We start from the raw sequence: 14979 nt of genomic DNA, 5'->3' as shown, positions 1-14979 counted from the left end.
ACCTGTCCTCTGCCTTCTACATTACTCTGTGCTCCTCCTCCTAGACCTGTCCTCTGCCTTCTACATTACTCTGTGCTCCTCCTCCTAGACCTATCCTCTGCCTTCTACATTACTCTCTGCTCCTCCTCCTAGACCTGTCCTCTGCCTTCTACATTACCCTGTGTTCCTCCTCCTAGACCTGTCCTCTGCCTTCTACTTTACTCTGTGCTCCTCCTCCTAGGCCTGTCCTCTGCCTTCTACATTACTCTGTGATCCTCCTCCTAGACCTGTCCTCTGCCTTCTACATTACTCTGTGCTCCTCCTCCTAGACCTATCCTCTGCCTTCTACATTACTCTGTGCTCCTCCTCCTAGTCCTGTCCTCTGCCTTCTACATTACTGTGTGCTCCTCCTCCTAGACCTGTTCTCTACCTTCTACATTACTCTGTGCTCCTCCTCCTAGACCTGTCCTCTGACTTCTACATTACTCTGTGCACCTCCTCCTAGACCTGTCCTCTGCCTTCTACATTACTCTGTGCTCCTCCTCCTAGACCTGTCCTCTGCCTTCTACATTACTCTGTGCTCCTCCTCCTAGACCTGTCCTCTGCCTTCTACATAACTCTGTGCTCCTCCTCCTAGACCTGTCCTCTGCCTTCTACATTACTCTGTGCTCCTCCTCCTAGACCTGTCCTCTGCCTTCTACATTACTTTGTGCTCCTCCTCCTAGACCTGTCCTCTGCCTTCTACATTACTCTGTGCTCCTCCTCCTAGACCTGTCCTCTGTCTTCTACATTACTCTGTGCTCCTCCTCCTAGACCTGTCCTCTGCCTTCTACATTACTCTGTGCTCCTCCTCCTAGACCTATCCTCTGCCTTCTACATTACTCTGTACTCCTCCTCCTAGTCCTGTCCTCTGCCTTCTACATTACTGTGTGCTCCTCCTCCTAGACCTGTTCTCTACCTTCTACATTACTCTGTGCTCCTCATAGACCTGTCCTCTGCCTTCTACATTACTCTGTGCTCCTCCTCCTAGACCTGTCCTCTGCCTTCTACATTACTTTGTGCTCCTCCTCCTAGACCTGTCCTGTGCCTTCTACATTACTCTGTGCTCCTCCTCATAGACCTGTCCTCTGCCTTCTACATTACTCTGTGCTCCTCCTCCTAGACCTGTCCTCTGCCTTCTACATTACTCTGTGCTCCTCCTCCTAGACCTGTCCTCTGCCTTCTACATTACTCTGTGCTCCTCCTCCTAGACCTGTCCTCTGCCTTCTACATTACTTTGTGCTCCTCCTCCTAGACCTGTCCTCTGCCTTCTACATTACTCTGTGCTCCTCCTCCTAGACCTGTCCTCTGTCTTCTACATTACTCTGTGCTCCTCCTCCTAAACCTGTCCTCTGCCTTCTACATTACTCTGTGCTCCTCCTCCTAGACCTATCCTCTGCCTTCTACATTACTCTGTGCTCCTCCTCCTAGTCCTGTCCTCTGCCTTCTACATTACTGTGTGCTCCTCCTCCTAGACCTGTTCTCTACCTTCTACATTACTCTGTGCTCCTCATAGACCTGTCCTCTACCTTCTACATTACTCTGTGCTCCTCATAGACCTGTCCTCTGCCTTCTACATTACTCTGTGATCCTCCTCCTAGTCCTGTCCTCTGCCTTCTACATTACTCTGTGCTCCTCATAGACCTGTCCTCTGCCTTCTACATTACTCTGTGCTCCTCCTCCTAGACCTGTCCTCTGCCTTCTACATTACTCTGTGCTCCTCCTCCTAGACCTGTCCTCTGCCTTCTACATTACTCTGTCCTCCTCCTCCTAGACTTGTCCTCTGCCTTCTACATTACTCTGTGCTCCTCCTCCTAGACCTGTCCTCTGCCTTCTACATTACTCTGTGCTCCTCCTCCTAGACCTGTCCTCTGCCTTCTACATTACTGTGCTCCTCCTCCTAGACCTACCCTCTGCCTTCCACATTACTCTGTGCTCCTCCTCCTAGTCCTGTCCTCTGCCTTCTACATTACTGTGTGCTCCTCCTCCTAGACCTGTCCTCTACCTTCTACATTACTCTGTGCTCCTCCTCCTAGACCTGTCCTCTGCCTTCTACATTACTCTGTGCTCCTCCTCCTAGACCTGTCCTCTGCCTTCTACATTACTCTGTCCTCCTCCTCCTAGACCTGTCCTCTGTCTTCTACATTACTCTGTGCTCCTCCTCCTAGACCTATCCTCTGCCTTCTACATTACTCTGTGCTCCTCCTCCTAGACCTGTCCTCTGCCTCCTACATTACTCTGTGCTCCTCCTCCTAGACCTGTCCTCTGCCTTCTACATTACTCTGTGCTCCTCCTCCTAGACCTGTCCTCTGCCTTCTACATTACCCTGTGTTCCTCCTCCTAGACCTGTCCTCTGCCTTCTACATTACTCTGTGCTCCTCCTCCTAGACCTGTCCTCTACCTTCTACATTACTCTGTGCTCCTCATAGACCTGTCCTCTGCCTTCTACATTACTCTTTGCTCCTCCTCCTAGACCTGTCCTCTGCCTTCTACATTACTCTGTGCTCCTCCTCCTAGACCTGTCCTCTGCCTTCTACATTACTCTGTGCTCCTCCTCCTAGACCTGTCCTCTGTCTTCTACATTACTCTGTGCTCCTCCTCCTAGACCTGTCCTCTGCCTTCTACATTACTCTGTGCTCCTCCTAGACCTGTCCTCTGCCTTCTACTTTACCCTGTGCTCCTCCTCCTAGACCTGTCCTCTGCCTTCTACATTACTCTGTGCTTGTCCTCCATACATCTCTGCTCTAATCTCCTGATATCTCCACACATAATCTCATAATGATGAGTAAGACTTCATAGTTGAAACGCGTTGATCCTCTTCACTGGTGTGACAGGTGTTTGCTATGTAAAGATTTTTCTTTTTGAAGAACTATTTATCGCTTTAGTTGTCTAATAAAGTCTCACAAAGTCTGAACTGCCTCCACCTCCAGCTGGATCATTTCTCTTTTTGTCTTCATTTGCTGTGGGCGCTCACCCCGAACCGTGCTGGGCGTTGGCAGGTCTGCGGATTTCGTCTAAGACCGGTAAGCTGACTATATCCCTTTTTTCTTTTGTTAATCTCCTGATACCTCCACACATAATCTCCAGTATATAACCTGTCCTCTCCATACATCTCTGTCCTAATCTCCTGATACCTCCCCACACAATCTCCAGTATATAACCTGTCCTCTCCATACATCTCTGTCCTAATCTCCTGATACCTCCCCACATAATCTCCAGTATATAACCTGTCCTCTCCATACATCCCTGCCCTAATCTCCTGATACCTCCACACATAATCTCCAGTATATAACCTGTCCTCTCCATACATCTCTCTCCTAATCCCGATACCTCCCCACACATAATCTCCAGTATATAACCTGTCCTCTCCATACATCTCTGCCCTCATCTCCTGATACCTCCTCACACATAATCTCCAGTATATAACCTGTCCTCTCCATACATCTCTGCCCTAATCTCCTGATACCTCCCACACAATCTCCAGTATACAACCTATCCTCTCCATACATCTCTGCCCTAATCTCCTGATACCTCCCCACACAATCTCTAGTATATAACCTGTCCTCTCCATACATCTCTGCCCTAATCTCCTGATACCTCCTCACACACAATCTCCAGTATATAACCTGTCCTCTCCATACATCTGTCCTAATCTCCTGATACCTCCCCACACAATCTCCAGTATATAACCTATCCTCTCCATACATCTCTGCCCTAATCTCCTGATACCTCCCACACAATCTCCAGTATATAACCTATCCTCTCCATACATCTCTGCCCTAATCTCCTGATACCTCCCCACATAATCTCCAGTATATAACCTGTCCTCCCCATACATCTCTGTCCTAATCTCCTGATACCTCCACACACAATCTCCAGTATATAACCTGTCCTCTCCATACATCTCTGTCCTAATCTCCTGATACGTCCCCACAATCTCCAGTATATAACCTGTCCTCCCCATACATCTCTGTCCTAATCTCCTGATACCTCCACACACAATCTCCAGTATATAACCTGTCCTCTCCATACATCTCTGTCCTAATCTCCTGATACCTCCCCACACAACCTCCAGTATATAACCTGCCCTCTCCATACATCTCTGCCCTAATCTCCTGATACCTCCCCACACAATCTACAGTATATAACCTGTCCTCTCCATACATCTCTGTCCTAATCTCCTGATACCTCCCCACACATAATCTCCAGTATATAACCTGTCCTCTCCATACATCTCTGTCCTAATCTCCTGATACCTCCCCTCACAATCTCTAGTATATAACCTGTCCTCTCCATACATCTCTGTCCTAATCTCCTGATACCTCCACACATAATCTCCAGTATATAACCTGTCCTCTCCATACATCTCTGCCCTAATCTCCTGATACCTCCCCACACAATCTCCAGTATATAACCTGTCCTCTCCATACATCTCTGTCCTAATTTCCTGATACCTCCACATATAATCTCCAGTATATAACCTGTCCTCTCCATACATCTCTGCCCTAATCTCCTGATACCTCCCCACATAATCTCCAGTATATAACCTGTCCTCCCCATACATCTCTGTCCTAATCTCCTGATACCTCCACACACAATCTCTAGTATATAACCTGTCCTCTCCATACATCTCTGCCCTAATCTCCTGATACCTCCTCACACACAATCTCCAGTATATAACCTGTCCTCTCCATACATCTCTGTCCTAATCTCCTGATACCTCCCCACACAATCTCCAGTATATAACCTATCCTCTCCATACATCTCTGCCCTAATCTCCTGATACCTCCCACACAATCTCCAGTATATAACCTATCCTCTCCATACATCTCTGCCCTAATCTCCTGATACCTCCCCACATAATCTCCAGTATATAACCTGTCCTCCCCATACATCTCTGTCCTAATCTCCTGATACCTCCACACACAATCTCCAGTATATAACCTGTCCTCTCCATACATCTCTGCCCTAATCTCCTGATACCTCCACACATAATCTCCAGTATATAACCTGTCCTCTCCATACATCTCTGTCCTAATCTCCTGATACCTCCCCACACAATCTCCAGTATATAACCTGTCCTCTCCATACATCTCTGTCCTAATCTCCTGATACCTCCCCACACAATCTCCAGTATATAACCTGTCCTCTCCATACATCTCTGCCCTAATCTCCTGATACCTCCCCACACAATCTACAGTATATAACCTGTCCTCTCCATACATCTCTGTCCTAATCTCCTGATACCTCCACACATAATCTCCAGTATATAACCTGTCCTCTCCATACATCTCTGTCCTAATCTCCTGATACCTCCACACATAATCTCCAGTATATAACCTGTCCTCTCCATACATCTCTGTCCTAATCTCCTGATACCTCCCCACACAATCTCCAGTATATAACCTGTCCTCTCCATACATCTCTGCCCTAATCTCCTGATACCTCCACACATAATCTCCAGTATATAACCTGTCCTCTCCATACATCTCTGCTCTAATCTCCTGAAACCTCACACACATAATCTCCAGTATATAACCTGTCCTCTCCATACATCTCTGCCCTAATCTCCTGATATCTCCCCACACATAATCTCCAGTATATAACCTGTCCTCTCCATACATCTCTGCCCTAATCTCCTGATAGCTCCCACACATAATCTCCAGTATATAACCTGTCCTCCCCATACATCTCTGTCCTAATCTCCTGATACCTCCACACACAATCTCCAGTATATAACCTGCCCTCTCCATACATCTCTGTCCTAATCTCCTGATACCTCCCCACACAATCTCCAGTATATAACCTGTCCTCTCCATACATCTCTGCCCTAATCTCCTGATACCTCCCCACATAATCTCCAGTATATAACCTGTCCTCCCCATACATCTCTGTCCTAATCTCCTGATACCTCCACACACAATCTCCAGTATATAACCTGTCCTCTCCATACATCTCTGTCCTAATCTCCTGATACCTCCCCACACAATCTCCAGTATATAACCTGCCCTCTCCATACATCTCTGCCCTAATCTCCTGATACCTCCCCACACAATCTACAGTATATAACCTGTCCTCTCCATACATCTCTGCCCTAATCTCCTGATACCTCCCACACATAATCTCCAGTATATAACCTGTCCTCTCCATACATCTCTGTCCTAATCTCCTGATACCTCCCACACACAATCTCCAGTATATAACCTGTCCTCTCCATACATCTCTGCTCTAATCTCCTGATACCTCCTCACACACAATCTCCAGTATATAACCGGTCCTCTCCATACATCTCTGCCCTAATCTCCTGATACCTCCCACACATAATCTCCAGTATATAACCTGTCCTCTCCATACATCTCTGTCCTAATCTCCTGATACCTCCCACACATAATCTCCAGTATATAACCGGTCCTCTCCATACATCTCTGCCCTAATCTCCTGATACCTCCCCACACAATCTCCAGTATATAACCTGTCATCTCCATACATCTCTGTCCTAATCTCCTGATACCTCCCACACATAATCTCCAGTATATAACTGTCCTCTCCATACATCTCTGTCCTAATCTCCTGATACCTCCCCACACATAATCTCCAGTATATAACCTGTCCTCTCCATACATCTCTGTCCTAATCTCCTGATACCTCCCACACATAATCTCCAGTATATAACCTGTCCTCTCCATACATCTCTGCCCTAATCTCCTGATACCTCCCCACATAATCTCCAGTATATAACCTGTCCTCTCCATACATCTCTGCCCTAATCTCCTGATACCTCCACACATAATCTCCAGTATATAACCTGTCCTCTCCATACATCTCTGCCCTAATCTCCTGATATCTCCACACATAATCTCCAGTATATAACCTGTCCTCTCCATACATCTCTGCCCTAATCTCCTGATACCTCCCCACATAATCTCCAGTATAAAAACTGTCCTCTCCATACATCTCTGCCCTAATCTCCTGATACCTCCACACATAATCTCCAGTATATAACCTGTCCTCTCCATACATCTCTGCCTAATCTCCTGATATCTCCACACATAATCTCCAGTATATAACCTGTCCTCTCCATACATCTCTGCCCTAATCTCCTGATACCTCCACACACAATCTCCAGTATATAACCTGTCCTCTCCATACATCTCTGTCCTAATCTCCTGATACCTCCCCTCACAATCTCCGGTATATAACCTGTCCTCTCCATACATCTCTGTCCTAATCTCCTGATACCTCCACACATAATCTCCAGTATATAACCTGTCCTCTCCATACATCTCTGCCCTAATCTTCTGATATCTTCCCACACAATCTCCAGTATATAACCTGTCCTCCCCATACAACTCTGTCCTAATCTCCTGATACCTCCTCACACATAATCTCCAGTATATAACCTGTCCTCTCCATACATCTCTGTCCTAATCTCCTGATATCTCCTCACACATAATCTCCAGTATATAACCTGTCCTCCCCATACATCTCTGTCCTAATCTCCTGATACCTCCCCACACAATCTCCAGTATATAACCTGTCCTCTCCATACATCTCTGTCCTAATCTCCTGATACCTCCCCACACAATCTCCAGTATATAACCTGTCCTCTCCATACATCTCTGCCCTAATCTCCTGATACCTCCCCACACAATCTCCAGTATATAACCTGTGCTCTCTATACATCTCTGCCCTAATCTCCTGATATCTCCACACACATAATCTCCAGTATATAACCTGTCCTCTCCATACATCTCTGCCCTAATCCCGATATCTCCCCACATAATCTCCAGTATATAACCTGTCCTCTCCATACATCTCTGCTCTAATCTCCTGATACCTCCCCACACATAATCTCCAGTATATAACCTGTCCTCTCCATACATCTCTGCCCTAATCCCGATATCTCCCCACATAATCTCCAGTATATAACCTGTCCTCTCCATACATCTCTGCCCTAATCTCCTGATACCTCCCCACACAATCTCCGGTATATAACCTGTCCTCTCCATACATCTCTGTCCTAATCTCCTGATACCTCCACACATAATCTCCGGTATATAACCTGTCCTCTCCATACATCTCTGTCCTAATCTCCTGATACCTCCCCACATAATCTCCGGTATATAACCTGTCTTCTCCATACATCTCTGTCCTAATCTCCTGATACCTCCCCACATAATCTCCAGTATATAACCTGTCCTCTCCATACATCTCTACCCTAATCTCCTGATATCTCCCCACATAATCTCCAGTATATAACCTGTCCTCTCCATACATCTCTGCCCTAATCTCCTGATACCTCCACACATAATCTCCAGTATATAACCTGTCCTCTCCATACATCTCTGTCCTAATCTCCTGATACCTCCACACATAATCTCCAGTATATAACCTGTCCTCTCCATACATCTCTGCCCTAATCTCCTGATACCTCCTCACACATAATCTCTAGTATATAACCTGCCCTCTCCATACATCTCTACCCTAATCTCCTGATACCTCCACACATAATCTCCAGTATATAACCTGTCCTCTCCATACATCTCTACCCTAATCTCCTGATACCTCCACACATAATCTCCAGTATATAACCTGTCCTCTCCATACATCTCTGCCCTAATCTCCTGATACCTCCTCACACATAATCTCTAGTATATAACCTGCTCTCTCCATACATCTCTGCTCTAATCTCCTGATACCTCCCACATAATCTCCAGTATATAACCTGTCCTCTCCATACATCTCTACCCTAATCTCCTGATACCTCCACACATAATCTCCAGTATATAACCTGTCCTCTCCATACATCTCTACCCTAATCTCCTGATACCTCCCCACACAATCTCCAGTATATAACCTGTCCTCTCCATACATCTCTGTCCTAATCTCCTGATACCTCCTCACATAATCCCCAGTATATAACCTGTCCTCTCCATACATCTCTGTCCTAATCTCCTGATATCTCCCCACACATAATCTCCAGTATATAACCTGTCCTCTCCATACATCTCTGCCCTAATCTCCTGATACCTCCCCACACAATCTCCAGTATATAACCTGTCCTCTCCATACATCTCTGTCCTAATCTCCTGATACCTCCCCACATAATCTCCAGTAAATAACCTGTCCTCTCCATACATCTCTGCCCTAATCTCCTGATACCTCCCCACACATAATCCCCAGTATATAACCTGTCCTCTCCATACATCTGTCCTAATCTCCTGATACCTCCCCACATAATCTCCAGTATATAACCTGTCCTCTCCATACATCTGTCCTAATCTCCTGATACCTCCCCACATAATCTCCAGTATATAACCTGTCCTCTCCATACATCTCTGCCCTAATCTCCTGATACCTCCCCACACATTATCTCCAGTATATAACCTGTCCTCTCCATACATCTCTGCCCTAATCTCCTGATACCTCCCCACACATAATCTCCAGTATATAACCTGTCCTCTCCATACATCTCTGTCCTAATCTCCTGATACCTCCCACACATAATCTCCAGTATATAACCTGTCCTCTCCATACATCTGTCCTAATCTCCTGATACCTCCCCACATAATCTCCAGTATATAACCTGTCCTCTCCATACATCTCTGCCCTAATCTCCTGATACCTCCCCACACATAATCTCCAGTATATAACCTGTCCTCTCCATACATCTCTGCCCTAATCTCCTGATACCTCCCCACACATAATCTCCAGTATATAACCTGTCCTCTCCATACATCTCTGTCCTAATCTCCTGATACCTCCCCACATAATCTCCAGTAAATAACCTGTCCTCTCCATACATCTCTGCCCTAATCTCCTGATACCTCCCCACACATAATCTCCAGTATATAACTTGACCTCTCCATACATCTCTGCCCTAATCTCCTGATACCTCCTCACACATAATCTCCAGTATATAACCTGTCCTCTCCATACATCTCTGCCCTAATCTCCTGATATCTCCCCACACTTAATCTCCAGTATATAACCTGTCCTCTCCATACATCTCTGCCCTAATCTCCTGATATCTCCCCACACATAATCCCCAGTATATAACCTGTCCTCTCCATACATCTCTGCCCTAATCTCCTGATACCTCCCACACATAATCTCCAGTATATAACCTGTCCTCTCCATACATCTCTACCCTAATCTCCTGATACCTCCCACACAATCTCCAGTATATAACCTGTTCTCTCCATACATCTCTGTCCTAATCTCCTGATACCCCCACACATAATCTCCAGTATATAACCTGTCCTCTCCATACATCTCTACCCTAATCTCCTGATACCTCCAGACATAATCTCCAGTATATAACCTGTCCTCTCCATACATCTCTGTCCTAATGTCCTGATACCTCCCCACACATAATCTCCAGTATATAACCTGTCCTCTCCATACATCTCTGCCCTAATCTCCTGATACCTCCCCACATAATCTCCAGTATATAACCTGTCCTCTCCATACATCTCTGTCCTAATCTCCTGATACCTCCCCACATAATCTCCAGTATATAACCTGTCCTCTCTATACATCTCTGCCCTAATCTCCTGATACCTCCCCACACATAATCCCCAGTATATAACCTGTCCTCTCCATACATCTCTGCCCTAATCTCCTGATACCTCCCACACATAATCTCCAGTATATAACCTGTCCTCTCCATACATCTCTGCCCTAATCTCCTGATACCTCCACACATAATCTCCGGTATATAACCTGTCCTCTCCATACATCTCTGCCCTAATCTCCTGATACCTCCTCACATATAATCCCCAGTATATAACCTGTCCTCTCCATACATCTCTGCCCTAATCTCCTGATAGCTCCCACACATAATCTCCAGTATATAACCTGTCCTCTCCATACATCTCTGCCCTAATCTCCTGATACCTCCCACACAATCTCCAGTATATAACCTATCCTCTCCATACATCTCTGCCCTAATCTCCTGATACCTCCCCACATAATCTCCAGTATATAACCTGTCCTCCCCATACATCTCTGTCCTAATCTCCTGATACCTCCCCACACATAATCTCCAGTATATAACCTGTCCTCTCCATACATCTCTGCTCTAATCTCCTGATACCTCACCACACAATCTCCGGTATATAACCTGTCCTCTCCATACATCTCTGCCCTAATCTCCTGATACCTCCCACACATAATCTCCAGTATATAACCTGTCCTCTCCATACATCTCTGCCCTAATCTCCTGATATCTCCACACACATAATCTCCAGTATATAACCTGTCCTCTCCATACATCTCTGCCCTAATCTCCTGATACCCCCACACATAATCCCCAGTATATAACCTGTCCTCTCCATACATCTCTGTCCTAATCTCCTGATACCTCCCCACACATAATCTCCAGTATATAACCTGTCCTCTCCATACATCTCTGTCCTAATCTCCTGATATCTCCACACAATCTCCAGTATATAACCTGTCCTCTCCATCATCTCTGCCCTAATCTCCTGATACCTCCTCACACAATCTCCAGTATATAACCTGTCCTCTCCATACATCTCTGCCCTAATCTCCTGATACCTCCTCACACAATCTCCAGTATATAACCTGTCCTCTCCATACATCTCTGCCCTAATCTCCTGATACCTCCCCACACATAATCTCCAGTATATAACCGGTCCTCTCCATACATCTCTGCACTAATCTCCTGATACCTCCCCACACAATCCCCAGTATATAACCTGTCCTCTCCATACATCTCTGCCCTAATCTCCTGATAGCTCCCACACATAATCTCCAGTATATAACCTGTCCTCTCCATACATCTCTGTCCTAATCTCCTGATACCTCCCCACACATAATCTCCGGTATATAACCTGTCCTCTCCATACATCTCTGCCCTAATCTCCTGATACCTCCCCACACACAATCTCCAGTATATAACCTGTCCTCTCCATACATCTCTGCCCTAATCTCCTGATATCTCCCCACACATAATCTCCAGTATATAACCTGTCCTCTCATACATCTCTGCCCTAATCTCCTGATACCTCCACACATAATCTCCAGTATATAACCTGTCCTCTCCATACATCTCTGCACTAATCTCCTGATACCTCCCCACACATAATCTCCAGTATATAACCTGTCCTCTCATACATCTCTGCCCTAATCTCCTGATACCTCCCCACACACAATCTCCAGTATATAACCTGTCCTCTCCATACATCTCTGCTCTAATCTCCTGATACCTCCCCACATAATCCCCAGTATATAACCTGTCCTCTCATACATCTCTGCCCTAATCTCCTGATACCTCCCCACATAATCCCCAGTATATAACCTGTCCTCTCCATACATCTCTGCCCTAATCTCCTGATACCTCCACACATAATCTCCAGTATATAACCTGTCCTCTCCATACATCTCTGCACTAATCTCCTGATACCTCCCCACACACAATCTCCAGTATATAACCTGTCCTCTCATACATCTCTGCCCTAATCTCCTGATACCTCCCCACACACAATCTCCAGTATATAACCTGTCCTCTCCATACATCTCTGCTCTAATCTCCTGATACCTCCCCACATAATCCCCAGTATATAACCTGTCCTCTCATACATCTCTGCCCTAATCTCCTGATACCTCCCCACATAATCCCCAGTATATAACCTGTCCTCTCCATACATCTCTGTCCTAATCCCCTGATACCTCCCACACATAATCCCCAGTATATAACCTGTCCTCTCCATACATCTCTGCCCTAATCTCCTGATACCTCCCCACACAATCTCCAGTATATAACCTGTCCTCTCCATACATCTCTGCCCTAATCTCCTGATACCTCCCCACACATAATCTCCAGTATATACCCTGTTCTCTCCATACATCTCTGTCCTAATCCCCTGATACCTCCCACACATAATCTCCAGTATATAACCTGTCCTCTCCATACATCTCTGCCCTAATCTCCCGATACCTCCCCACATAATCTCCAGTATATACCCTGTTCTCTCCATACATCTCTGTCCTAATCCCCTGATACCTCCCACACATAATCTCCAGTATATAACCTGTCCTCTCCATACATCTCTGCCCTAATCTCCTGATATCTCCACACACATAATCTCCAGTATATAACCTGTCCTCTCCATACATCTCTGCCCTAATCTCCAGATACCTCCACACATAATCCCCAGTATATAACCTGTCCTCTCCATACATCTCTGCCCTAATATCCTGATACCTCCCACACATAATCTCCAGTATATAACCTGTCCTCTCCATACATCTCTGCCCTAATCTCCTGATACCTCCCCACATAATCTCCAGTATATAACCTGTCCTCTCCATACATCTCTGCCCTAATCTCCTGATATCTCCACACACATAATCTCCAGTATATAACCTGTCCTCTCCATACATCTCTGCCCTAATCTCCTGATACCTCCTCACACATAATCCCCAGTATATAACCTGTCCTCCCCATACATCTCTGTCCTAATCTCCTGATACCTCCCAACACATAATCTCCAGTATATAACCTGTCCTCTCCATACATCTCTGCCCTAATCTCCTGATACCTTCCTACATATAATCTCCAGTATATAACCTGTCCTCTCCATACATCTCTTCCCTAATCTCCTGATATCTCCCACACATAATCTCCAGTATATAACCTGTCCTCTCCATACATCTCTGTCCTAATCTCCTGATACCTCCCACACATAATCTCCAGTATATAACCTGTCCTCTCCATACATCTCTGCCCTAATCTCCTGATACCTCCCCTCACATAATCTCCAGTATATAACCTGTTTTCTCCATACATCTCTGTCCTAATCTCCTGATACTTCCCCACACATAATCTCCAGTATATAACCTGTCCTCTCCATACATCTCTGCCCTAATCTCCTGATACCTCACACACATAATCTCCAGTATATAACCTGTCCTCTCCATACATCTCTGCCCTAATCTCCTGATACCTCCCCACACACATAATCTCCAGTATATAACCTGTCCTCTCCATACATCTCTGTCCTAATCCCCTGATACCTCCCACACATAATCTCCAGTATATAACCTGTCCTCTCCATACATCTCTGCCCTAATCTCCTGATACCTCCCACACATAATCTCCAGTATATAACCTGTCCTCTCCATACATCTCTGTCCTAATCCCCTGATACCTCCCACACATAATCTCCAGTATATAACCTGTCCTCTCCATACATCTCTGCCCTAATCTCCTGATACCTCCCACACATAATCCCCAGTATATAACCTGTCCTCTCCATACATCTCTGTCCTAATCTCCTGATACCTCCCACACATAATCTCCAGTATATAACCTGTCCTCTCCATACATCTCTGTCCTAATCCCCTGATACCTCCCACACATAATCTCCAGTATATAACCTGTCTTCTCCATACATCTCTGTCCTAATCTCCTGATACCTCCCCACATAATCTCCAGTATATAACCTGTCCTCTCCATACATCTCTGCCCTAATCCCCTGATACCTCCCACACATAATCTCCAGTATATAACCTGTCCTCTCCATACATCTCTGCCCTAATCTCCTGATACCTCCCACACATAATCTCCAGTATATAACCTGTCCTCTCCATACATCTCTGTCCTAATCTCCTGATACCTCCACACACACAATCTCCAGTATATAACCTGTCCTCTCCATACATCTCTGTCCTAATCTCCTGATACCTCCATACATAATCCCCAGTATATAACCTGTCCTCTCCATACATCTCTGTCCTAATCTCCTGATACCTCCTCACACACATAATCTCCAGTATATAACCTGTCCTCTCCATACATCTCTGCCCTAATCTCCTGATATCTCCCACACACAATCTCCGGTATATAACCTGTCCTCTCCATACATCTCTGTCCTAATCTCCTGATACCTCCACACACATAATCTCCAGTATATAACCTGTCCTCTCCATACA

The 14979-nt window shown here is 45.7% G+C and overlaps 1 protein-coding gene and 1 long non-coding RNA gene across 5 annotated transcripts in view; both read right to left on the bottom strand.

The window, feature by feature from the left end:
• DCTN1 (dynactin subunit 1) overlaps positions 1–14979 on the bottom strand; it is a 139809-nt gene that overhangs the window by 107506 nt on the left and 17324 nt on the right. The window lies entirely within an intron of this gene.
• LOC143793230 (uncharacterized) lies at positions 7826–14662 on the bottom strand. Its single transcript, XR_013220085.1, has 3 exons — positions 14330–14662; positions 9880–9913; positions 7826–7884 (listed from the first exon to the last, which is right to left on the bottom strand). It is a non-coding gene; the product is annotated as an uncharacterized LOC143793230 (long non-coding RNA).

This window comes from Ranitomeya variabilis, chromosome 1 (genome assembly GCF_051348905.1).
Source record: "Ranitomeya variabilis isolate aRanVar5 chromosome 1, aRanVar5.hap1, whole genome shotgun sequence".
Taxonomy (NCBI): Eukaryota; Metazoa; Chordata; class Amphibia; order Anura; family Dendrobatidae; genus Ranitomeya; species Ranitomeya variabilis.
Note: the sequence above shows the minus strand (reverse complement) of the source record. Positions and strands in the feature narration are given on the sequence as shown.